The sequence below is a fragment of the Hemitrygon akajei genome, chromosome 17, assembly GCF_048418815.1.
Source record: "Hemitrygon akajei chromosome 17, sHemAka1.3, whole genome shotgun sequence".
NCBI classification, from domain to species: domain Eukaryota; kingdom Metazoa; phylum Chordata; class Chondrichthyes; order Myliobatiformes; family Dasyatidae; genus Hemitrygon; species Hemitrygon akajei.
Window position 1 is genome coordinate 60,349,302 of NC_133140.1, and position 24,640 is coordinate 60,373,941.

General features: G+C 59.2%; 2 protein-coding genes across 3 annotated transcripts in view; one reads left to right on the top strand and one right to left on the bottom strand.

Annotated features, from left to right (window-relative positions):
- slc10a3 (solute carrier family 10 member 3) overlaps window positions 1–20,058 on the top strand; it is a 126,664-nt gene extending 106,606 nt beyond the window's left edge. The window contains exon 2 of the transcript XR_012101918.1: window positions 18,733–20,058. The gene's annotated coding sequence lies outside the window, so the exon portion shown is untranslated. The remainder of the gene's footprint in view (window positions 1–18,732) is intronic.
- Window positions 1–24,640, bottom strand: part of chst6 (carbohydrate sulfotransferase 6) — a 72,823-nt gene that overhangs the window by 26,017 nt on the left and 22,166 nt on the right. The window lies entirely within an intron of this gene.

Genomic DNA, 24,640 nt, shown 5'->3' on the forward strand with positions numbered 1-24,640 from the left:
GGGGGTCTGTGGGAGGAGCCACAGGAGCAGTCAGCGGGGGGGGGGTCTGTGGGAGGGGCCACAGGAGCAGTCAGCGGGGGGGGGTCTGTGGGAGGAGCCACAGGAGCAGTCAGCAGGGGTCAGTGGGAGGAGCCACAGGAGCAGTCAGCAGGGGGTCAGTGGGAGGAGCCACAGGAGCAGTCAGCAGGGGTCTGTGGGAGGAGCCACAGGAGCAGTCAGCAGGGGTCAGTGGGAGGAGCCACAGGAGCAGTCAGCAGGGGGTCTGTGGGAGGAGCCACAGGAGCAATCAGCGGGGGGGGGGTCTGTGGGAGGAGCCACAGGAGCAGTCAGCAGGGGTCAGTGGGAGGAGCCACAGGAGCAGTCAGCGGGGGGGGGGGTCTGTGGGAGGAGCCACAGGAGCAGTCAGCAGGGGTCTGTGGGAGGAGCCACAGGAGCAGTCAGCGGGGGGGGGTCTGTGGGAGGAGCCACAGGAGCAGTCAGCAGGGGTCTGTGGGAGGAGCCACAGGAGCAGTCAGCGGGGGTCAGTGGGAGGAGCCACAGGAGCAGTCAGCAGGGGGGGGTCTGTGGGAGGAGCCACAGGAGCAGTCAGCGGGGGGGGGGTCTGTGGGAGGAGCCACAGGAGCAGTCAGCAGGGGTCTGTGGGAGGAGCCACAGGAGCAGTCAGCAGGGGTCAGTGGGAGGAGCCACAGGAGCAGTCAGCAGGGGGTCAGTGGGAGGAGCCACAGGAGCAGTCAGCGGGGGGGGGGTCTGTGGGAGGAGCCACAGTCGCCTTTATACAGGGGTCTGTGGGAGGAGCCACAGTCGCCTTTATACAGGGGTCAGTGGGAGGAGCCACAGGAGCAGTCAGCAGGGGGTCAGTGGGAGGAGCCACAGGAGCTGTCAGCAGGGGTCTGTGGGAGGAGCCACAGGAGCAGTCAGCAGGGGTCTGTGGGAGGAGCCACAGGAGCAGTCAGCAGGGGGTCTGTGGGAGGAGCCACAGGAGCTGTCAGCAGGGGTCAGTGGGAGGAGCCACAGGAGCAGTCAGCAGGGGTCATTGGGAGGAGCCACAGGAGCAGTCAGCGGGGGGGGGGTCTGTGGGAGGAGCCACAGGAGCAGTCAGCAGGGATCATTGGGAGGAGCCACAGGAGCAGTCAGCGGGGGGGGGGTCTGTGGGAGGAGCCACAGGAGCAGTCAGCAGGGGGTCTGTGGGAGGAGTCACAGGAGCAGTCAGCAGGGGGGGGTCAGTGGGGAGGAGTCACAGGAGCAGTCAGCAGGGGTCTGTGGGAGGAGCCACAGGAGCAGTCAGCAGGGGTCAGTGGGAGGAGCCACAGGAGCAGTCAGCAGGGGTCAGTGGGAGGAGCCACAGGAGCAGTCAGCAGGGGGTCTGTGGGAGGAGCCACAGGAGCAGTCAGCAGGGGTCTGTGGGAGGAGCCACAGGAGCAGTCAGCAGGGGGTCTGTGGGAGGAGCCACAGGAGCAGTCAGCAGGGGGTCTGTGGGAGGAGTCACAGGAGCAGTCAGCAGGGGTCTGTGGGAGGAGCCACAGGAGCAGTCAGCAGGGGGTCTGTGGGAGGAGCCACAGGAGCAGTCAGCAGGGGTCTGTGGGAGGAGCCACAGGAGCAGTCAGCAGGGGTCATTGGGAGGAGCCACAGGAGCAGTCAGCGGGGGGGGGGGGTGGGGGTCTGTGGGAGGAGCCACAGGAGCAGTCAGCAGGGGTCATTGGGAGGAGCCACAGGAGCAGTCAGCGGGGGGGGGGGGTTGTGGGAGGAGCCACAGGAGCAGTCAGCAGGGGGTCTGTGGGAGGAGCCACAGGAGCAGTCAGCAGGGGTCATTGGGAGGAGCCACAGGAGCAGTCAGCGGGGGTCTGTGGGAGGGGGCACAGGAGCAGTCAGCAGGGGGTCAGTGGGAGGAGTCACAGGAGCAGTCAGCAGGGTCTGTGGGAGGAGCCACAGGAGCAGTCAGTGGGGGGTCTGTGGGAGGAGCCACAGGAGCAGTCAGCAGGGGGTCTGTGGGAGGAGCCACAGGAGCAGTCAGCAGGGGTCAGTGGGGAGGAGCCACAGGAGCAGTCAGCGGGGGGGTCTGTGGGAGGAGCCACAGAGCAGTCAGCAGGGGTCAGTGGGAGGAGCCCACAGGAGCAGTCAGCGGGGGGGGTCTGTGGGAGGAGCCACAGGAGCAGTCAGCAGGGGGGGTCTGTGGGAGGAGCCACAGGAGCAGTCAGCAGGGTCTGTGGGAGGAGCCACAGGAGCAGTCAGCAGGGGTCTATGGGAGGAGCCACAGGAGCAGTCAGCGGGGGGTCTGTGGGAGGAGTCACTTGAGCAGTCAGCAGGGGGTCTGTGGGAGGGGCCACAGGAGCAGTCAGCAGGGGGGGGTCTGTGGGAGGAGCCACAGGAGCAGTCAGCAGGGGGTCTGTGGGAGGAGCCACAGAGCAGTCAGTGGGGGGTCTGTGGGAGGAGTCACAGGAGCAGTCAGCAGGGGTCTGTGGGAGGAGCCACAGAGCAGTCAGTGGGGGGTCTGTGGGAGGAGTCACAGGAGCAGTCAGCAGGGGGGGGTCTGTGGGGAGGAGCCACAGGAGCAGTCAGCAGGGGGTCAGTGGGAGGAGCCACAGGAGCAGTCAGCAGGGGTCTGTGGGAGGAGCCACAGGAGCTGTCAGCAGGGGTCTGTGGGAGGAGCCACAGGAGCAGTCAGCAGGGGTCAGTGGGAGGAGCCACAGGAGCAGTCAGCGGGGGGGGGGGGTCTGTGGGAGGAGCCACAGGAGCAGTCAGCAGGGGTCTGTGGGAGGAGCCACAGGAGCAGTCAGCGGGGGTCAGTGGGAGGAGCCACAGGAGCAGTCAGCAGGGGTCTGTGGGAGGAGCCACAGGAGCAGTCAGCAGGGGTCAGTGGGAGGAGCCACAGGAGCAGTCAGCGGGGGTCAGTGGGAGGAGCCACAGGAGCAGTCAGCAGGGGTCTGTGGGAGGAGCCACAGGAGCAGTCAGCAGGGGTCAGTGGGAGGAGCCACAGGAGCAGTCAGCAGGGGTCTGTGGGAGGAGCCACAGGAGCAGTCAGCAGGGGTCAGTGGGAGGAGCCACAGGAGCAGTCAGCAGGGGTCTGTGGGAGGAGCCACAGGAGCAGTCAGCAGGGGTCAGTGGGAGGAGCCACAGGAGCAGTCAGCAGGGGTCAGTGGGAGGAGCCACAGGAGCAGTCAGCAGGGGTCTGTGGGAGGAGCCACAGGAGCAGTCAGCGGGGGTCAGTGGGAGGAGCCACAGGAGCAGTCAGCAGGGGTCTGTGGGAGGAGCCACAGGAGCAGTCAGCAGGGGTCTGTGGGAGGAGCCACAGGAGCAGTCAGCAGGGGTCAGTGGGAGGAGCCACAGGAGCAGTCAGCGGGGGGGGGGGTCTGTGGGAGGAGCCACAGGAGCAGTCAGCGGGGGGGGGGTCTGTGGGAGGAGCCACAGGAGCAGTCAGCAGGGGTCTGTGGGAGGAGCCACAGGAGCAGTCAGCAGGGGTCTGTGGGAGGAGCCACAGGAGCAGTCAGCAGGGGGTCTGTGGGAGGAGCCACGGGAACAGTCAGCAGGGGGGTCAGTGGGAGGGGGCCACAGGAGCAGTCAGCGGGGGGTCTGTGGGAGGAGCCACAGGAGCAGTCAGCGGGGGGGGGTCTGTGGGAGGAGCCACAGGAGCAGTCAGCAGGGGTCTGTGGGAGGAGCCACAGTCGCCTTTATACAGGGGTCTGTGGGAGGAGCCACAGTCGCCTTTATACAGGGGTCTGTGGGAGGAGCCACAGGAGCTGTCAGCAGGGGTCTGTGGGAGGAGCCACAGGAGCAGTCAGCAGGGGTCTGTGGGAGGAGCCACAGGAGCTGTCAGCAGGGGTCAATGGGAGGAGCCACAGGAGCAGTCAGCGGGGGGGGGGTCTGTGGGAGGAGCCACAGGAGCAGTCAGCAGGGATCATTGGGAGGAGCCACAGGAGCAGTCAGCGGGGGGGGTCTGTGGGAGGAGCCACAGGAGCAGTCAGCAGGGGGTCTGTGGGAGGAGCCACAGGAGCAGTCAGTGGGGGGTCTGTGGGAGGAGTCACAGGAGCAGTCAGCAGGGGTCTGTGGGAGGAGCCACAGGAGCAGTCAGTGGGGGGTCTGTGGGAGGAGTCACAGGAGCAGTCAGCAGGGGGGGGGGTCTGTGGGAGGACGCCACAGGAGCAGTCAGCAGGGGGTCAGTGGGAGGAGCCACAGGGAGCAGTCAGCAGGGGTCTGTGGGAGGAGCCACAGGAGCTGTCAGCAGGGGTCCTGTGGGAGGAGCCACAGGAGCAGTCAGCAGGGGTCAGTGGAGGAGCCACAGGAGCAGTCAGCGGGGGGGGGGTCTGTGGGAGGAGCCACAGGAGCAGTCAGCAGGGGTCTGTGGGAGGAGCCACAGGAGCAGTCAGCGGGGGTCAGTGGGAGGAGCCACAGGAGCAGTCAGCAGGGGGGGGGGTCTGTGGGAGGAGCCACAGGAGCAGTCAGCGGGGGGGGGGGTCTGTGGGAGGAGCCACAGGAGCAGTCAGCAGGGGTCTGTGGGAGGAGCCACAGGAGCAGTCAGCAGGGGTCTGTGGGAGGAGCCACAGGAGCAGTCAGGCGGGGGGGGGGTCTGTGGGAGGAGCCACAGGAGCAGTCAGCAGGGGTCTGTGGGAGGAGCCACAGTCGCCTTTATACAGGGGTCTGTGGGAGGAGCCACAGGAGCTGTCAGCAGGGGTCTGTGGGAGGAGCCACAGGAGCAGTCAGCAGGGGTCTGTGGGAGGAGCCACAGGAGCTGTCAGCAGGGGTCAATGGGAGGAGCCACAGGAGCAGTCAGCGGGGGGGGGGTCTGTGGGAGGAGCCACAGGAGCAGTCAGCAGGGGGTCTGTGGGAGGAGCCACAGGAGCAGTCAGCAGGGGGTCTGTGGGAGGAGTCACAGGAGCAGTCAGCAGGGGGTCAGTGGGAGGAGTCACAGGAGCAGTCAGCAGGGTCTGTGGGAGGAGCCACAGGAGCAGTCAGCAGGGGTCTGTGGGAGGAGCCACAGGAGCAGTCAGCAGGGGTCAGTGGGAGGAGCCACAGGAGCAGTCAGCAGGGGTCTGTGGGAGGAGCCACAGGAGCAGTCAGCAGGGGTCAGTGGGAGGAGCCACAGGAGCAGTCAGCAGGGGTCAGTGGGAGGAGCCACAGGAGCAGTCAGCGGGGGGGGGGTCTGTGGGAGGAGCCACAGGAGCAGTCAGTGGGGGGTCTGTGGGAGGAGCCACAGGAGCAGTCAGCGGGGGGGGGTCTGTGGGAGGAGCCACAGGAGCAGTCAGCAGGGGTCATTGGAGGAGCCACAGGAGCAGTCAGCGGGGGGGGGTCTGTGGGAGGAGCCACAGGAGCAGTCAGCAGGGGGTCTGTGGGAGGAGCCACAGGAGCAGTCAGCAGGGGGTCTGTGGGAGGAGCCACAGGAGCAGTCAGCAGGGGTCTGTGGGAGGAGCCACAGGAGCAGTCAGCAGGGGTCTGTGGGAGGAGCCACAGGAGCAGTCAGCAGGGGTCTGTGGGAGGAGCCACAGGAGCAGTCAGCAGGGGTCTGTGGGAGGGAGCCACAGGAGCAGTCAGCAGGGGGTCTGTGGGAGGAGCCACAGGAGCAGTCAGCAGGGGTCTGTGGGAGGAGCCACAGGAGCTGTCAGCAGGGGTCAGTGGGAGGAGCCACAGGAGCAGTCAGCAGGGGTCATTGGGAGGAGCCACAGGAGCAGTCAGCGGGGGGGGGGGGTCTGTGGGAGGAGCCACAGGAGCAGTCAGCAGGGGTCATTGGGAGGAGCCACAGGAGCAGTCAGCGGGGGGGGGGTCTGTGGGAGGAGCCACAGGAGCAGTCAGCAGGGGGTCTGTGGGAGGAGCCACAGGAGCAGTCAGCAGGGGTCATTGGAGGAGCCACAGGAGCAGTCAGCGGGGGTCTGTGGGAGGGGGCACAGGAGCAGTCAGTGGGGGGTCTGTGGGAGGAGTCACAGGAGCAGTCAGCAGGGGTCTGTGGGAGGAGCCACAGGAGCAGTCAGCAGGGGTCATTGGGAGGAGCCACAGGAGCAGTCAGCGGGGGTCTGTGGGAGGGGGCACAGGAGCAGTCAGTGGGGGGTCTGTGGAGGAGTCACAGGAGCAGTCAGCAGGGGGTCAGTGGGAGGAGTCACAGGAGCAGTCAGCGGGGGTCTGTGGGAGGAGCCACAGGAGCAGTCAGCAGGGTCTGTGGGAGGAGCCACAGGAGCAGTCAGCAGGGGGTCAGTGGGAGGAGCCACAGGAGCAGTCAGCAGGGGTCAGTGGGAGGAGCCACAGGAGCAGTCAGCGGGGGGGGTCTGTGGGAGGAGCCACAGGAGCAGTCAGCAGGGGGGTCTGTGGGAGGAGCCACAGGAGCAGTCAGCAGGGGTCAGTGGGAGGAGCCACAAGGAGCAGTCAGCGGGGGGGGTCTGTGGGAGGAGCCACAGGAGCAGTCAGCAGGGGGTCAGTGGGAGGAGTCACAGGAGCAGTCAGCAGGGTCTGTGGGAGGAGCCACAGGAGCAGTCAGCAGGGGTCAGTGGGAGGAGCCACAGGAGCAGTCAGCGGGGGGGGGTCAGTGGGAGGAGCCACAGGAGCAGTCAGCAGGGGTCAGTGGAGGAGCCACAGGAGCAGTCAGCGGGGGGGGTCTGTGGGAGGAGCCACAGGAGCAGTCAGTGGGGGGTCTGTGGGAGGAGCCACAGGAGCAGTCAGCAGGGGTCAGTGGGAGGAGCCACAGGAGCAGTCAGCGGGGGGGGGTCTGCGGGAGGAGCCACAGGAGCAGTCAGTGGGGGGTCTGTGGGAGGAGCCACAGGAGCAGTCAGCAGGGGGTCTGTGGGAGGAGCCACAGGAGCAGTCAGTGGGGGGGTCTGTGGGAGGAGTCACTTGAGCAGTCAGCAGGGGGTCTGTGGGAGGGGCCACAGGAGCAGTCAGCAGGGGGGGGTCTGTGGGAGGAGCCACAGGAGCAGTCAGCAGGGGGTCTGTGGGAGGAGCCACAGGAGCAGTCAGTGGGGGGTCTGTGGGAGGAGTCACAGGAGCAGTCAGCAGGCGGTCTGTGGGAGGGGCCACAGGAGCAGTCAGCAGGGGTCTGTGGGAGGAGCCACAGGAGCAGTCAGTGGGGGGTCTGTGGGAGGAGTCACAGGAGCAGTCAGCAGGGGGGGGTCTGTGGGAGGAGCCACAGGAGCAGTCAGCAGGGGGTCAGTGGGAGGAGCCACAGGAGCTGTCAGCAGGGGTCTGTGGGAGGAGCCACAGGAGCAGTCAGCGGGGGGGGTCAGTGGGAGGAGCCACAGGAGCAGTCAGCAGGGGGTCTGTGGGAGGAGCCACAGGAGCAGTCAGTGGGGGGTCTGTGGGAGGAGTCACAGGAGCAGTCAGCAGGGGGGGGTCTGTGGGAGGAGCCACAGGAGCAGTCAGCAGGGGGGGGTCTGTGGGAGGAGCCACAGGAGCAGTCAGCAGGGGGTCTGTGGGAGGAGCCACAGGAGCAGTCAGTGGGGGGTCTGTGGGAGGAGTCACAGGAGCAGTCAGCAGGGGGTCAGTGGGAGGAGCCACAGGAGCAGTCAGCAGGGGTCTGTGGGAGGAGCCACAGTCGCCTTTATACAGGGGTCTGTGGGAGGAGCCACAGTCGCCTTTATACAGGGGTCTGTGGGAGGAGCCACAGGAGCTGTCAGCAGGGGTCTGTGGGAGGAGCCACAGGAGCAGTCAGCAGGGGTCTGTGGGAGGAGCCACAGTCGCCTTTATACAGGGGTCTGTGGGAGGAGCCACAGTCGCCTTTATACAGGGGTCTGTGGGAGGAGCCACAGGAGCTGTCAGCAGGGGTCTGTGGGAGGAGCCACAGGAGCAGTCAGCAGGGGGTCTGTGGGAGGAGCCACAGGAGCAGTCAGCAGGGGTCTGTGGGAGGAGCCACAGGAGCAGTCAGCGGGGGGGGGGGTCTGTGGGAGGAGCCACAGGAGCAGTCAGCAGGGATCATTGGGAGGAGCCACAGGAGCAGTCAGCGGGGGGGGTCTGTGGGAGGAGCCACAGGAGCAGTCAGCAGGGGGTCTGTGGGAGGAGCCACAGGAGCAGTCAGTGGGGGGGTCTGTGGGAGGAGTCACAGGAGCAGTCAGCAGGGGTCTGTGGGAGGAGCCACAGGAGCAGTCAGTGGGGGGTCTGTGGGAGGAGTCACAGGAGCAGTCAGCAGGGGGGGGTCTGTGGGAGGAGCCACAGGAGCAGTCAGCAGGGGGTCAGTGGGAGGAGCCACAGGAGCAGTCAGCAGGGGTCTGTGGGAGGAGCCACAGGAGCTGTCAGCAGGGGTCTGTGGGAGGAGCCACAGGAGCAGTCAGCAGGGGTCAGTGGGAGGAGCCACAGGAGCAGTCAGCGGGGGGGGGGGTCTGTGGGAGGAGCCACAGGAGCAGTCAGCGGGGGGGGGGGTCTGTGGGAGGAGCCACAGGAGCAGTCAGCAGGGGTCTGTGGGAGGAGCCACAGGAGCAGTCAGCGGGGGTCAGTGGGAGGAGCCACAGGAGCAGTCAGCAGGGGGGGGGGGTCTGTGGGAGGAGCCACAGGAGCAGTCAGCGGGGGGGGGGTCTGTGGGAGGAGCCACAGGAGCAGTCAGCAGGGGTCTGTGGGAGGAGCCACAGGAGCAGTCAGCAGGGGTCTGTGGGAGGAGCCACAGGAGCAGTCAGCGGGGGGTCTGTGGGAGGAGCCACAGGAGCAGTCAGCAGGGGGTCTGTGGGAGGAGCCACAGGAGCAGTCAGCAGGGGGTCTGTGGGAGGAGCCACGGGAACAGTCAGCAGGGGGTCAGTGGGAGGGGCCACAGGAGCAGTCAGCGGGGGGTCTGTGGGAGGAGCCACAGGAGCAGTCAGCGGGGGGGGGGGTCTGTGGGAGGAGCCACAGGAGCAGTCAGCAGGGGTCTGTGGGAGGAGCCACAGTCGCCTTTATACAGGGGTCTGTGGGAGGAGCCACAGTCGCCTTTATACAGGGGTCTGTGGGAGGAGCCACAGGAGCTGTCAGCAGGGGTCTGTGGGAGGAGCCACAGGAGCAGTCAGCAGGGGTCTGTGGGAGGAGCCACAGGAGCTGTCAGCAGGGGTCAATGGGAGGAGCCACAGGAGCAGTCAGCGGGGGGGGGGGGTCTGTGGGAGGAGCCACAGGAGCAGTCAGCAGGGATCATTGGGAGGAGCCACAGGAGCAGTCAGCGGGGGGGGTCTGTGGGAGGAGCCACAGGAGCAGTCAGCAGGGGGTCTGTGGGAGGAGCCACAGGAGCAGTCAGCAGGGGGTCTGTGGGAGGAGCCACAGGAGCAGTCAGCAGGGGGTCTGTGGGAGGAGTCACAGGAGCAGTCAGCAGGGGGTCAGTGGGAGGAGTCACAGGAGCAGTCAGCAGGGTCTGTGGGAGGAGCCACAGGAGCAGTCAGCAGGGGTCTGTGGGAGGAGCCACAGGAGCAGTCAGCAGGGGTCAGTGGGAGGAGCCACAGGAGCAGTCAGCAGGGGTCTGTGGGAGGAGCCACAGGAGCAGTCAGCAGGGGTCAGTGGGAGGAGCCACAGGAGCAGTCAGCAGGGGTCAGTGGGAGGAGCCACAGGAGCAGTCAGCGGGGGGGGGGTCTGTGGGAGGAGCCACAGGAGCAGTCAGTGGGGGGTCTGTGGGAGGAGCCACAGGAGCAGTCAGCGGGGGGGGGTCTGTGGGAGGAGCCACAGGAGCAGTCAGCAGGGGTCATTGGGAGGAGCCACAGGAGCAGTCAGCGGGGGGGGGTCTGTGGGAGGAGCCACAGGAGCAGTCAGCAGGGGGTCTGTGGGAGGAGCCACAGGAGCAGTCAGCAGGGTTCTGTGGGAGGAGCCACAGGAGCAGTCAGCAGGGGTCTGTGGGAGGAGCCACAGGAGCAGTCAGCAGGGGTCTGTGGGAGGAGCCACAGGAGCAGTCAGCAGGGGTCTGTGGGAGGAGCCACAGGAGCAGTCAGCAGGGGTCTGTGGGAGGAGCCACAGGAGCAGTCAGCAGGGGTCTGTGGGAGGAGCCACAGGAGCAGTCAGCAGGGGGTCTGTGGGAGGAGCCACAGGAGCTGTCAGCAGGGGTCTGTGGGAGGAGCCACAGGAGCTGTCAGCAGGGGTCAGTGGGAGGAGCCACAGGAGCAGTCAGCAGGGGTCATTGGGAGGAGCCACAGGAGCAGTCAGCGGGGGGGGGGGGGGGTCTGTGGGAGGAGCCACAGGAGCAGTCAGCAGGGGTCATTGGGAGGAGCCACAGGAGCAGTCAGCGGGGGGGGGGTCTGTGGGAGGAGCCACAGGAGCAGTCAGCAGGGGGTCTGTGGGAGGAGCCACAGGAGCAGTCAGCAGGGGTCATTGGGAGGAGCCACAGGAGCAGTCAGCGGGGGTCTGTGGGAGGAGCCACAGGAGCAGTCAGTGGGGGGTCTGTGGGAGGAGTCACAGGAGCAGTCAGCAGGGGTCTGTGGGAGGAGCCACAGGAGCAGTCAGCAGGGGTCATTGGGAGGAGCCACAGGAGCAGTCAGCGGGGGTCTGTGGGAGGGGGCACAGGAGCAGTCAGTGGGGGGTCTGTGGGAGGAGTCACAGGAGCAGTCAGCAGGGGGTCAGTGGGAGGAGTCACAGGAGCAGTCAGCGGGGGGTCTGTGGGAGGAGCCACAGGAGCAGTCAGCAGGGTCTGTGGGAGGAGCCACAGGAGCAGTCAGCAGGGGTCAGTGGGAGGAGCCACAGGAGCAGTCAGCAGGGGTCAGTGGGAGGAGCCACAGGAGCAGTCAGCGGGGGGGGTCTGTGGGAGGAGCCACAGGAGCAGTCAGCAGGGGGTCTGTGGGAGGAGCCACAGGAGCAGTCAGCAGGGGTCAGTGGGAGGAGCCACAGGAGCAGTCAGCGGGGGGGGTCTGTGGGAGGAGCCACAGGAGCAGTCAGCAGGGGGTCAGTGGGAGGAGTCACAGGAGCAGTCAGCAGGGTCTGTGGGAGGAGCCACAGGAGCAGTCAGCAGGGGTCAGTGGGAGGAGCCACAGGAGCAGTCAGCGGGGGGGGTCAGTGGGAGGAGCCACAGGAGCAGTCAGCAGGGGTCAGTGGGAGGAGCCACAGGAGCAGTCAGCGGGGGGGGTCTGTGGGAGGAGCCACAGGAGCAGTCAGTGGGGGGTCTGTGGGAGGAGCCACAGGAGCAGTCAGCAGGGGGTCTGTGGGAGGAGCCACAGGAGCAGTCAGCAGGGGTCAGTGGGAGGAGCCACAGGAGCAGTCAGCGGGGGGGGGTCTGCGGGAGGAGCCACAGGAGCAGTCAGTGGGGGGTCTGTGGGAGGAGCCACAGGAGCAGTCAGCAGGGGGTCTGTGGGAGGAGCCACAGGAGCAGTCAGCAGGGGGTCTGTGGGAGGAGCCACAGGAGCAGTCAGCAGGGGGTCTGTGGGAGGAGCCACAGGAGCAGTCAGTGGGGGGTCTGTGGGAGGAGCCACAGGAGCAGTCAGCAGGGGGTCTGTGGGAGGAGCCACAGGAGCAGTCAGTGGGGGGGTCTGTGGGAGGAGTCACTTGAGCAGTCAGCAGGGGGTCTGTGGGAGGGGCCACAGGAGCAGTCAGCAGGGGGGGGTCTGTGGGAGGAGCCACAGGAGCAGTCAGCAGGGGGTCTGTGGGAGGAGCCACAGGAGCAGTCAGTGGGGGGTCTGTGGGAGGAGTCACAGGAGCAGTCAGCAGGCGGTCTGTGGGAGGGGCCACAGGAGCTGTCAGTGGGGGGTCTGTGGGAGGAGCCACAGGAGCAGTCAGTGGGGGGTCTGTGGGAGGAGTCACAGGAGCAGTCAGCAGGGGGGGGTCTGTGGGAGGAGCCACAGGAGCAGTCAGCAGGGGGTCAGTGGGAGGAGCCACAGGAGCTGTCAGCAGGGGTCTGTGGGAGGAGCCACAGGAGCAGTCAGCGGGGGGGGGTCAGTGGGAGGAGCCACAGGAGCAGTCAGCAGGGGGTCTGTGGGAGGAGCCACAGGAGCAGTCAGCAGGGGGGGGTCTGTGGGAGGAGCCACAGGAGCAGTCAGCAGGGGGGGGGTCTGTGGGAGGAGCCACAGGAGCAGTCAGCAGGGGGTCTGTGGGAGGAGCCACAGGAGCAGTCAGTGGGGGGTCTGTGGGAGGAGTCACAGGAGCAGTCAGCAGGGGGGGTCTGTGGGAGGAGCCACAGGAGCAGTCAGTGGGGGGTCTGTGGGAGGAGTCACAGGAGCAGTCAGCAGGGGGGGGGTCTGTGGGAGGAGCCACAGGAGCAGTCAGCAGGGGGGGGTCTGTGGGAGGAGCCACAGGAGCAGTCAGCAGGGGGTCTGTGGGAGGAGCCACAGGAGCAGTCAGTGGGGGGTCTGTGGGAGGAGTCACAGGAGCAGTCAGCAGGGGGTCAGTGGGAGGAGCCACAGGAGCAGTCAGCAGGGGTCTGTGGGAGGAGTCACAGGAGCAGTCAGCAGGGGTCTGTGGGAGGAGTCACAGGAGCAGTCAGCAGGGGTCTGTGGGAGGAGTCACAGGAGCAGTCAGCAGGGGGTCAGTGGGAGGAGCCACAGGAGCAGTCAGCAGGGGGTCTGTGGGAGGAGCCACAGGAGCAGTCAGCAGGGGGTCTGTGGGAGGAGCCACAGGAGCAGTCAGCAGGGGGTCAGTGGGAGGAGCCACAGGAGCAGTCAGCGGGGGGGGGGTCAGTGGGAGGAGCCACAGGAGCAGTGAGCAGGGGGTCAGTGGGAGGAGCCACAGGAACAGTCAGCAGGGGGTCTGTGGGAGGAGCCACAGGAGCAGTCAGCAGGGGGTCTGTGGGAGGAGCCACAGGAGCAGTCAGCAGGGGGTCTGTGGGAGGAGCCACAGGAGCAGTCAGCAGGGGGTCAGTGGGAGGAGCCACAGGAGCAGTCAGCAGGGGTCTGTGGGAGGAGCCACAGGAGCAGTCAGCAGGGGTCTGTGGGAGGAGCCACAGGAGCAGTCAGCAGGGGGTCAGTGGGAGGAGCCACAGGAGCAGTCAGCAGGGGTCTGTGGGAGGAGCCACAGGAGCAGTCAGCGGGGGGGGGGTCTGTGGGAGGAGCCACAGGAGCAGTCAGCAGGGGGTCTGTGGGAGGAGCCACAGGAGCAGTCAGCAGGGGGTCTGTGGGAGGAGCCACAGGAGCAGTCAGCAGGGGGTCAGTGGGAGGAGCCACAGGAGCAGTCAGCAGGGGTCTGTGGGAGGAGCCACAGGAGCAGTCAGCAGGGGTCTGTGGGAGGAGCCACAGGAGCAGTCAGCAGGGGGTCAGTGGGAGGAGCCACAGGAGCAGTCAGCAGGGGTCTGTGGGAGGAGCCACAGGAGCAGTCAGCGGGGGGGGGGTCTGTGGGAGGAGCCACAGGAGCAGTCAGCAGGGGGTCTGTGGGAGGAGCCACAGGAGCAGTCAGCAGGGGTCTGTGGGAGGAGCCACAGGAGCAGTCAGCAGGGGTCTGTGGGAGGAGCCACAGGAGCAGTCAGCGGGGGGGGGGGTCTGTGGGAGGAGCCACAGGAGCAGTCAGCAGGGGGGGGGTCTGTGGGAGGAGCCACAGGAGCAGTCAGCAGGGGTCTGTGGGAGGAGCCACAGGAGCAGTCAGCGGGGGGGGGGGTCTGTGGGAGGAGCCACAGGAGCAGTCAGCGGGGGGGGGTCTGTGGGAGGAGCCACAGGAGCAGTCAGCAGGGGTCTGTGGGAGGAGCCACAGGAGCAGTCAGCGGGGGGGGGGGTCTGTGGGAGGAGCCACAGGAGCAGTCAGCAGGGGTCTGTGGGAGGAGCCACAGGAGCAGTCAGCAGGGGTCTGTGGGAGGAGCCACAGGAGCAGTCAGCAGGGGGTCTGTGGGAGGGGCCACAGGAACAGTCAGCAGGGGTCTGTGGGAGGAGCCACAGGAGCAGTCAGCAGGGTCTGTGGGAGGGGCCACAGGAGCAGTCAGCGGGGGTCTGTGGGAGGAGCCAGCAGGAACAGTCAGCAGGGGGTCTGCGGGAGGAGCCACAGGAGCAGTCAGTGGGGGGTCTGTGGGAGGAGTCACAGGAGCAGTCAGCAGGGGTCTGTGGGAGGAGCCACAGGAGCAGTCAGCGGGGGGTCTGTGGGAGGAGCCACAGGAGCAGTCAGCGGGGGGGGGGTCTGTGGGAGGGGCCACAGGAGCAGTCAGCAGGGGGTCAGTGGGAGGAGCCACAGGAGCAGTCAGCGGGGGGTCAGTGGGAGGAGCCACAGGAGCAGTCAGCAGGGGGTCAGTGGGAGGAGCCACAGGAGCAGTCAGCAGGGGTCTGTGGGAGGAGCCACAGGAGCAGTCAGCGGGGGTCTGTGGGAGGAGCCACAGGAACAGTCAGCAGGAGGGGGTCTGTGGGAGGAGCCACAGGAGCAGTCAGCAGGGGTCTGTGGGAGGAGCCACAGTCAGCGGGGGTCTGTGGGAGGAGCCACAGGAGCAGTCAGCGGGGGTCTGTGGGAGGAGCCACAGGAGCAGTCAGCAGGAGGGGGTCTGTGGGAGGAGCCACAGGAGCAGTCAGCGGGGGTCTGTGGGAGGAGCCACAGGAGCAGTCAGCGGGGGTCTGTGGGAGGAGCCACAGGAGCAGTCAGCAGGAGGGGGTCTGTGGGAGGAGCCACAGGAGCAGTCAGCAGGGGTCTGTGGGAGGAGCCACAGTCAGCGGGGGTCTGTGGGAGGAGCCACAGGAGCAGTCAGCGGGGGTCTGTGGGAGGAGCCACAGGAGCAGTCAGCAGGGGGTCTGTGGGAGGAGCCACAGGAGCAGTCAGCGGGGGTCTGTGGGAGGAGCCACAGGAGCAGTCAGCAGGGGGTCTGTGGGAGGAGTCACAGGAGCAGTCAGCAGGGGTCTGTGGGAGGAGCCACAGGAGCAGTCAGCAGGGGGTCTGTGGGAGGAGCCACAGGAGCAGTCAGCGGGGGTCTGTGGGAGGAGCCACAGGAGCAGTCAGCAGGGGGTCTGTGGGAGGAGTCACAGGAGCAGTCAGCAGGGGTCTGTGGGAGGAGCCACAGGAGCAGTCAGCAGGGGTCTGTGGGAGGGGCCACAGGAGCAGTCAGCAGGGGTCTGTGGGAGGAGCCACAGGAGCAGTCAGCGGGGGGGGGGGGGGGGTCTGTGGGAGGAGCCACAGGAGCAGTCAGCAGGGTCTGTGGGAGGGGCCACAGGAGCAGTCAGCAGGGGGTCAGTGGGAGGAGTCACAGGAGCAGTCAGCGGGGGGGGGGGTCTGTGGGAGGAGCCACAGGGGCAGTCAGCGGGGGTCTGTGGGAGGGGGCACAGGAGCAGTCAGCAGGGGGTCTGTGGGAGGAGCCACAGGAGCAGTCAGCAGGGGGTCTGTGGGAGGAGCCACAGGAGCTGTCAGCAGGGGGTCTGTGGGAGGAGCCACAGGAGCAGTCAGCAGGGGGTCTGTGGGAGGAGCCACAGGAGCAGTCAGCAGGGGTCTGTGGGAGGAGCCACAGGAGCAGTCAGCAGGGGGTCTGTGGGAGGAGCCACAGGAGCAGTCAGCTGGGTATGTGGGAGGAGCCACAGGAGCAGTCAGCAGGGGGTCAGTGGGAGGAGTCACAGGAGCAGTCAGCGGGGGTCTGTGGGAGGGGGCACAGGAGCAGTCAGCAGGGGGTCTGTGGGAGGAGCCACAGGAGCAGTCAGCAGGGGGTCTGTGGGAGGAGCCACAGGAGCAGTCAGCTGGGTATGTGGGAGGAGCCACAGGAGCAGTCAGCAGGGGGTCAGTGGGAGGAGTCACAGGAGCAGTCAGCGGGGGTCTGTGGGAGGGGTCACAGGAGCAGTCAGCAGGGGGTCTGTGGGAGGAGCCACAGGAGCAGTCAGCAGGGGGTCTGTGGGAGGAGCCACAGGAGCAGTCAGCAGGGGGTCTGTGGGAGGAGCCACAGGAGCAGTCAGCAGGGGTCTGTGGGAGGAGCCACAGGAGCAGTCAGCAGGGGTCTGTGGGAGGGGTCACAGGAGCAGTCAGCAGGGGGTCTGTGGGAGGAGCCACAGGAGCAGTCAGCAGGGGGTCTGTGGGAGGAGCCACAGGAGCAGTCAGCAGGGGTCATTGGGAGGAGCCACAGGAGCAGTCAGCGGGGGGTCTGTGGGAGGAGCCACAGGAGCAGTCAGTGGGGGGTCTGTGGGAGGAGCCACAGGAGCAGTCAGCGGGGGGGGTCAGTGGGAGGAGCCACAGGAGCAGTCAGCGGGGGGGGTCTGTGGGAGGAGCCACAGGAGCAGTCAGCAGGGGTCTGTGGGAGGAGCCACAGGAGCAGTCCAGACAGGGGGTCTGTGGGAGGAGCCACAGGAGCAGTCAGCGGGGGTCTGTGGGAGGAGCCACAGGAGCAGTCAGTGGGGGTCATTGGGAGGAGCCACAGGAGCAGTCAGCGGGGGGGGTCTGTGGGAGGAGCCACAGGAGCAGTCAGCAGGGGTCATTGGGAGGAGCCACAGGAGCAGTCAGCAGGGGTTCTGTGGGAGGGGGCACAGGAGCAGTCAGTGGGGGGTCTGTGGGAGGAGCCACAGGAGCAGTCAGCAGAGGAGCGTGTCCAGACAGGTATACACATAGTTTACCACAGACACACAGCTCTGAAGTCGCACAAACTGTGGTCTGCCATTCAGGTAGTCCATTATCCTGCGTTGAACAGAGCTTTCCCTCAGCAATGAGGGCTGTATGATATTAAAGACACTTCAGAAATCAAAAACATAATCCTCACAGTGCTGCCCTGCTAATCCAAATAGCTCCCTCCAGCAGGTAGATGACAGCATCGTTGGCTCCAGTGTGCTCCTGGTAGGCAAACTGCAGGGGATCAAGGGCTGATCTGACCGGGGGTCGGAGGTGAGTCAGGGCCAGCCTCTCTGGGACTTACATGATATGTAAGGTCAGGGCCACTGGATGGTAGTCACTCAAGACTTTCAGTTGGCCTTCCTTGGGTACTGGGAACACACATGATGTTTCCCACACAGTTGGGACCCTTTCCAGCTGAGACACTGATTGAATTGAACTCCTGTGAGAAGTTTCTACGTTTTCCCCGTGACTGCGTGGGTTTCATCCGGGATGCTCTGGTTTCCTCCCACAATCCAAAGATTGGTAAATTAATTGATCATTGCGAATCATCCCATGAGTAGGTGAGGATTAAATTGGGGGATTGCTGGGAGGCACGGCTTGAAGGCCCGGAAGGGCCTACTTCACGCTATATCTCATAAATCAATCAATAAATAAATAAAGTGTGAAAGAGGAATTGCAAGGTTGTGTTCGTAAGTTCATGAACTGATGGTTTAGAAAGCTGATGGCAGAGGAACACAAAAATAATGTCCTGGCCTACACTGTGTCTCGAGAATCTATGTACAATGTGTGAGAGAGGGCTTCGGGGGCTATTTCAGTTCCTGGCAAATTTTGACTCTTACAGCCTGAATGTGCCATCCTAAAGATTCTACAAGGCCTTAGGGTTCAACAGTGCTTGATCTTTAAAAGCTACTGCTACTTGATCAGCAAAATAATATATTGGCCAATACATTCTGAAATGTCACCAGAGGGTGGATGCTCAGCAACCACTAGTGAGTTTTCATCCTTTCATAGTGCTTTCAAAATGTAGGTGAAATACTGCTGTCACCACTAGTGAGTTTTCATCCTTTCATAGTGCTTTCAAAATGTAGGTGAAATACTGCTGTCACCACTAGCCTTCTAATTACAAACGTTTGTACATAGAAAGATTATTAAATTAATTTTATCTCCTAATCAATTGACAAAACATTTGATTAAGCTACCAGATACTTCCACATGGTCTTACCACACATAGTATTCATTGGAAAGAGGTCTGTGCCTGCATTCCAGCACATAGTTCATTCCTACTTAACCAATCTGACCTATATATAAATCCAGATTTAAAATAATATAGGTACCTTTGTTCTGCCTTCTGAAATGGCTGCAATAATGCGGAGATGAATGAAAGTAAGAGCAATAAGATCAGATAACCAAATCTAAGCACCAGACAAGGTAAAATCCTCACCCTGATTTCAATTCCAGTGAAAGGTTATGGTGGCTAAATTTTTCAGGGAGAGCTTGAAATTATTTGTGAGGAATAAAACTGTATCAAATAGTGATTTTTACAGGATGCTAGGATCAGCAAAGCTTCAGGTTCGAGTCATAGAGAGTGTTCAGCATGGGTACACAGGCCCTTCAACCCAACTCATCCCTTCTGACCAGGATATCTATTTAGGCTAGCACCATTTGCTTGCTCCTAACTCATTTACCCCTAAACCATTTCATTCAGTCCAAATCTCTTTTAAACATTGTAGTTGTACCCTCCTCTGCAGTTTCTTTTGGAAGCTCATTTCATCTATTCATCAACTCTTGTATGAAAAATGTTGACCCTCAGGATCCTTTTAAATTTGTTCCCTCTCACCTTAAATCTATGTCCTCTAGTTTTAGACTTCCCTACCTGGGGGAAAAAAACACCTTATTTATGTCCATCATGATTTTATAAACTAAACCTAAATGACTTTATAACCTAAAAGATTACTCCTCAGAATCCAACACTGCAAGATAAACCTATCCAGCTTCCCAGTGAAGCTGAAGCCTTCCAGTCCTGGTAGAACTCTTGCAATCCTTTCTGCATCCTTTCCAGCTTAATGGCATTCTTCTTATCACTGGATGACCAGAACTGCGCACAGTACTCCAAGTGTGTCTCACAACAACTTATACAGTTGCCACACAATATGGCCGCTTTTGTACTCAGTACGCTGACTGATGAAGGCAGGCATGTCAACCATCTTCTTCAGAACCCTGTATACCTGTGGAACAATGTTCCTGTACTAATACTGGGCCCTTTGTAAAGAAAGCAGAAAACAGAAATTCAACATACTAGAACATCACTGAAGTTTATATGAGAAATCTTCAGATATTTCTTTCTAAATCAGCTTGTAAGTTATATATGTAAACATTCTAATGATGTATTTTCTTATTGTTCTTGTTCACCAGTGAGCATGTTTATTGCAATTGCTGCCTTTAAGGTGGTGGGGTCTTTTCCGTGAAGAGGAGCCACCCCGTGATGCTGGTTTTCTCCACGGCCATGTTATGGAGGAAATTAAAGAAGCCAATCTGGAACAATGAAATTCAAGGCCATGAGGGACTTCAAGGGAACCTTGCAAATGGTATCGTTTTCTCAGCACTGCCACTCTTGTCTACCTTGGTGGTGTATACAGCACATCACAAAGTAAGGATGTGCTTCCAAAGTAAACTTGAAGGTTTTTTTTGTTTGGCCTCTGAATCACTCATATCGTAACCATAGTGGGTCAAACTAGGAGACCAGGATACAGAGCCCAGTGGTAGGGTCTATTTGGAGAAAACACCTGTGAGTTGGATGTCACATTTCTTGTCTGTTGCTGATTCCATGCAGCAGGTCAGAAGTCTTACAGAATTCAGTTCTGCAGATGATGGAAATGGGTTACATGGTCTGATGAGCCTCTTGTCACAGAAAGGATAAGTCCATGTCTCATTCCACTGGTTAATGTGGCTAATCAGTCAAAAGTGACCCAAGCAGGAAGTTCGTGATTACAGTAATAATGTATGGCATTTTATTGCCACCAGAAGTTAAATATTAAACTTATCTTAAAACCTTTATTTACGGTGTTTCCTGTTTCACTTAATTAGTGGTTGTCATACTTTGATGTGGAATTTCCCATTCTAATTGCTCTGACAAAAATGGACTTTGTTACTCTGAAGATACGTGCTTCTACCAGCATCAAATAACTCCTTGGTTCATAAAGCAGCAAATTTCTAAACTCCAAGAAGTCTTCTTCCCAAATTGTGCTGTTTCACCACAAATAATATAACATCAATGTTAGATTAATGAAAAATATGTAACTTTAAAAGTGAGCTAAAATTTCATATCTGAGACCAGTTAGTTTCCATCTTAGGACATCATTGATAGCTAAATTTAACTTTGATTTCACATCTGCAAAACCACAAGCAGTGATGCAGTATGTACATACATTTGTAAATCTCATGCTTACCACAGTGGATCAAGGGAAATGCTCCTCTACTTCATACAGTCTTTAAGAATTGGTGAATTAATGAGTTAAAGTTCTTAGTACTATTACATGTCTTTTGTCTGGGTGAAATAACAATGATAGGTTAGAGCTAAACCCTTTATTTGACTGTACTGTAATTTTATCTTACTAATATTTCATTGCAGAAATTATGGGTGGACCCTTAACTGTAAAATTTCTCCTTAGCTGCACTAATCTTCAGTGTCTGATGCTGTACCTTGAAAAACGACAGTCTGCCACTTATGGTCATGAATAGCTTTTGGTGCCACATTGCTTTCAAATTTTCACAGTGTGGTGAACTACATATACCAGTGTGGTTTGCTCCCAACAGACCTCTGCTGACTGCTCCTGTGGCTCCTCCCACAAACCCCTGTATAAAGGCGAATGAGGCCTGAGGCCGGCCCTCATTCTCCAGGATGTTGTGTTGTTCATTCTTCCAGTCAATAAAAGCCGATATCTCACTTCTTACGTCTCAGAGTGAGTTATTGATGGTGCATCACACAGCTGAAGAGTATTTGATCCTGCAATATTCCCAGTTTTCCAAAGCTGGGAAGTAGAGGATACTGTGTAACTCTAGTATTCTCAGAGTGAGGATCGAAGGGCTTGTTGTCAATCTCTCCTCCAATTGCACATTTAGAGTTGCAGAGTGTCAGGGTAGACTCCATTGAGGTGATCAGAGTGTTCGGGGTAGACTCCATCAAGGTGATCGGAGTGTTCAGGGTAGACTCCATTGAGGTGATCAGAGTGTTCGGGGTAGACTCCATTGAGGTGATCGGAGTGTTCAGGGTAGACTCCATTGAGGTGATCAGAGTGTTCGGGGTAGACTCCATTGAGGTGATTGGAGTGTTCAGGGTAGACTCCATTGAGGTGATCAGAGTGTTCAGGGTAGACTCCATTGAGGTGATCAGAGTGTTCGGGGTTGACTCCATTGAGGTGATCGGAGTGTTCAGGGTAGACTCCATTGAGGTGATCAGAGTGTTCAGGGTAGACTCCATTGAGGTGAACAATTGTTCGGGGTTGACTCCATAAAGCTGATAAACTCAACACACAGATTACAGTTCTTACTGTCCAGCAATGTCTGGCCTTTGACCTTCCTGTTTGCAATATCTGCATATTTCAGCTGCACAGGTGGCCACCATATGTCCCAGTTTGTTATATGTGCAGAGTCTTTTATAGCCAGAATCTTCTGCAATTCTGAAACTGTCTCTCTTTGCGTCACACCGATGTCTTCAGTAACAGTGTTGTTTGTCCGGATCTCACAGAAGGTGTTAATGTCAGTGTGCTCTCCTGTTCCTCTGATGTATCTGCAAGTCAGTTCTACACACTCACAAGCAAAATCTGAGAGTGAAGCTTGGATACTCTCAGGGTCCTGTCTCTGTGAGGGAGGCACACAGAGCCTCTGCCTTCCAAACCAACAGTGACACCTCACTCCTCTTTTCACTGAAAGGCAGCCGCACCAAGCTTTCAGCATTGGCTCTGAACATGGCATCAAAACATCCATTACCTAGGAAATCCTGCAGGCAGATTCCACAGCTGTGGCACCACAACAAGTGCATGGCACTATTCTGGTGAAAACCATGTGATCCACTGGACTGCATGAGCATTGTCACTCTGACACCACAGTGTAACTCGGCCACCAGCTTGATTATCTCACTCTGTCTCTCACACACACACACACACACACACACACACACACACACACACACACACACACACACACACACACACACACACACACACACACACTACTGGAGGAACTCAGCAGCTCAGGCAGCATTTACGGAAAGAGTACAGTCGACATTTCCAGCTGAGACCCTTCATCAGGACTGACTGGAGAAAAAAGATGAGGACTCAGGCTACATCCACACTAGATCGGATGATTTCGAAAACACCGGTTTCACATAAAAACGATAGGCATCCACACCAGGCATTTTTAAAAGTATCTCTGTCCACGTTAGAATGGATATTTCAGCAAATCTCCTCCTACTGTGCATGCACAGGATACATCTACTGAGAACAAGAGACATGTTTGGTGTCGAATCTCACCATGAAAGACTTGGTGCACGTTTGTTCAGTTACAGACTAGAAAAACTTAAACAATGGACAGCTGTTGGTTCTCGCGCAGGAGGACTTAAAATTTTAAAAAACAAATACTGGAGCGTATGGAGGCAACCGACAGGGAGTTCATGGACATTATGACCCAGCTGACAACGAACATTAAAAAACTGACGAACTCTGGTGCATTAATAAAGTCCCTTGTTAAATGTGTAAAACATGTCTGCTCAGTATTATCTTGTATTTCCATACAATGTTACATTAGGCTGTTACACATCTACTGTCAGAGAAGTACTTGCATAAATAGGTAAACCACCTTCGCACGAGCAAGGACAGAGAACAGGGCAAACTGAGTATACTTATTTATTCAGTAAGTTATGGGTCAAAGTATTTGGTGAGTACATTTCTAACTCTTCTGGCTTCAGTCTCGTTGCCGTCTGTTCTGAAATTGTTAGGTTGCATTCAAGAAAACAATGAAATGGTGCGCTGCCGTCACCATCTGTTCCGGCACATCACGACAACATTTTTAGATTTCTCCAGTTACCCCGTCCACACTGCTCCGGCCAAGCGGTGTTTTCAAAATTACACGCTCTGGAGAGCGTTTCTGAAAATCTCCGGTTTCAGGGGACAAAAGCACCATTTTAGTGTGGACAGAGGGTAAAAATGAAGAGAAAAAGCTTCGGTTATGGATTTATCCGGTGTAGTGTGGACTAAGGGAGAAATACAACGAGATCTCGGAGTCCTTGTTCATCAGTCACTGAAGGTGAATGAGCAAGTGCAGCAGGCAGTGAAGAAGGCTAATGGAATGTTGGCCTTTATTACAAAGGGAATTGAGTACAAGAGCAAGGGAATCCTTTTGCATTTGTACAGAGCCCTGGTGAGACCACACCTGGAGTATTGTGTACAGTTTTGGTCTCCAGGGTTAAGGAAGGACATCCTGGCTGTAGAGGAAGTGCAGCGTAGATTCACGAGGTTAATTCCTGGGATGTCTGGACTGTCTTACGCAGAGAGGTTAGAGAGACTGGGCTTGTACACGCTGGAATTAAGGAGATTGAGAGGGGATCTGATTGCAACATATAAGATTATTAAGGGATTGGACAAGATAGAAGCAGGAAATATGTTCCAGATGCTGGGAGAGTCCAGTACCAGAGGGCATGGTTTGAGAATAAGGGGTAGGTCATTTAGGACAGAGTTAAGGAAAAACTTCTTCTCCCAGAGAGTTGTGGGGGTCTGGAATGCACTGCCTTGGAAGGTAGTGGAGGCCAATTCTCTGGATGCTTTCAAGAAGGAGCTAGATAGGTATCTTATGGGTAGGGGAATCAAGGGATATGGGGACAAGGCAGGAACCGGGTATTGATAGGAATTGATCAGCCATGATCTCAAAATGGTGGTGCAGGCTCAAAGGGCCGAATGGTCTACTTCTGCACCTATTGTCTATTGTCTATTGTAACCTAAGAGTAAGAAGGTGGGGGGAGGGGAGGAAGAAACACAAGGTGAGAGGTGAAACCAGGAGGGAGGGAAGAGTGAAGTAAAGAGCTGGGAAGTCAATCCATGAAAGAGCTAAAGAAGGGGAATCTGATAGGAAAGGACAGAAGGCCATGGGAGAAAGGGAAGTAGGAGGAACACCAGAGGGAGCTGATGAGCAGGTAAGGAGATATGGTGAGAGAGGGAAAAGAGAATGGGGAATGGTGAAGGAGAGATGAGGGGCATTACCGGAAGTTCAAGAAATCAATGTTCATACTATCAGGTTGGAGGCTACCCTGTGGAATATAAGGCGTTGTTCCTCCAACCTAGGTGTGACTTCCTCGTGACGGTTATGGAGGTCATGGATGGACATGTCGGAATAGGAATGGAAAGTGGAATTAAAATGGGTGGCCACAGGGAGATCCCGCTTTTTCTGGTGGATGGAGCGTAGGTGCTCGATGAAGCAGTCTCCCAATTTATGTCACATCTCACCAATAGACAGAAGGCCACACCAAGAGCACTGGATACAATAGATGACCCCCAACAGACTCATACGTGAGCTGCGACCTCACCTGTAAGGATTGTTTGGGGCCCTGAATGGTAGTGAGGGAGGAGGTGTAGGGGCAGATGTAGCACTTGTTCCACTTGCAAGGATAAGTGCCAGGAGAGAGATCAGTGGGGAGAGATGAATGGACAAGATCCCTGCAGAAAGCAGAACGTGTGGTGGGGGAGGGTTGTGGGGAGGAGGGAAAGATGTGCTTGGTGGTGGGATCACGCTGGGGATGGCAGAAGTTACACAGAATTACGCGCTGAACAATGAAGCGTAGGTGCTCGATGAAGCAAAAAAGCGGGATCTCCCAGTAGCCTCCCATTTTAATTCCACTTCCCATTCCTATTCCAACATGTCAATCCATGACCTCCTCTACTATCGTGATGAGGCCACACTCAGGTTGGAGGAGCAACACCTTATATTCCATCTGGGTAGCCCGCAACCTGACGGCACAGGCATCAATTTCCAGAACTTCCCCCTCCCCCCCTTCACCATTCCCATTTCCCTCTCTCACCTTGTCTCCTTACCTGCCCATCACTTCCCTCTGGTCTCCTGCTCACTTTTCATTCATCCATAGCCTTCTGTCCTCCCCTATCAGATTTCCCTGTCTCCAGCCCTGTATCTCTTTCACCAACAGACTTCCCAGCTCTGTACTTCACCCCTCCCCCCGAGTTTCACCTATCACCCTGTGTTTCTTCCTCCTCTCCCCCTGCCCCCACCTTCTTACGCCCATATTTTTTCTACAATCCTGCTGAAGGGTCTTGGCCCG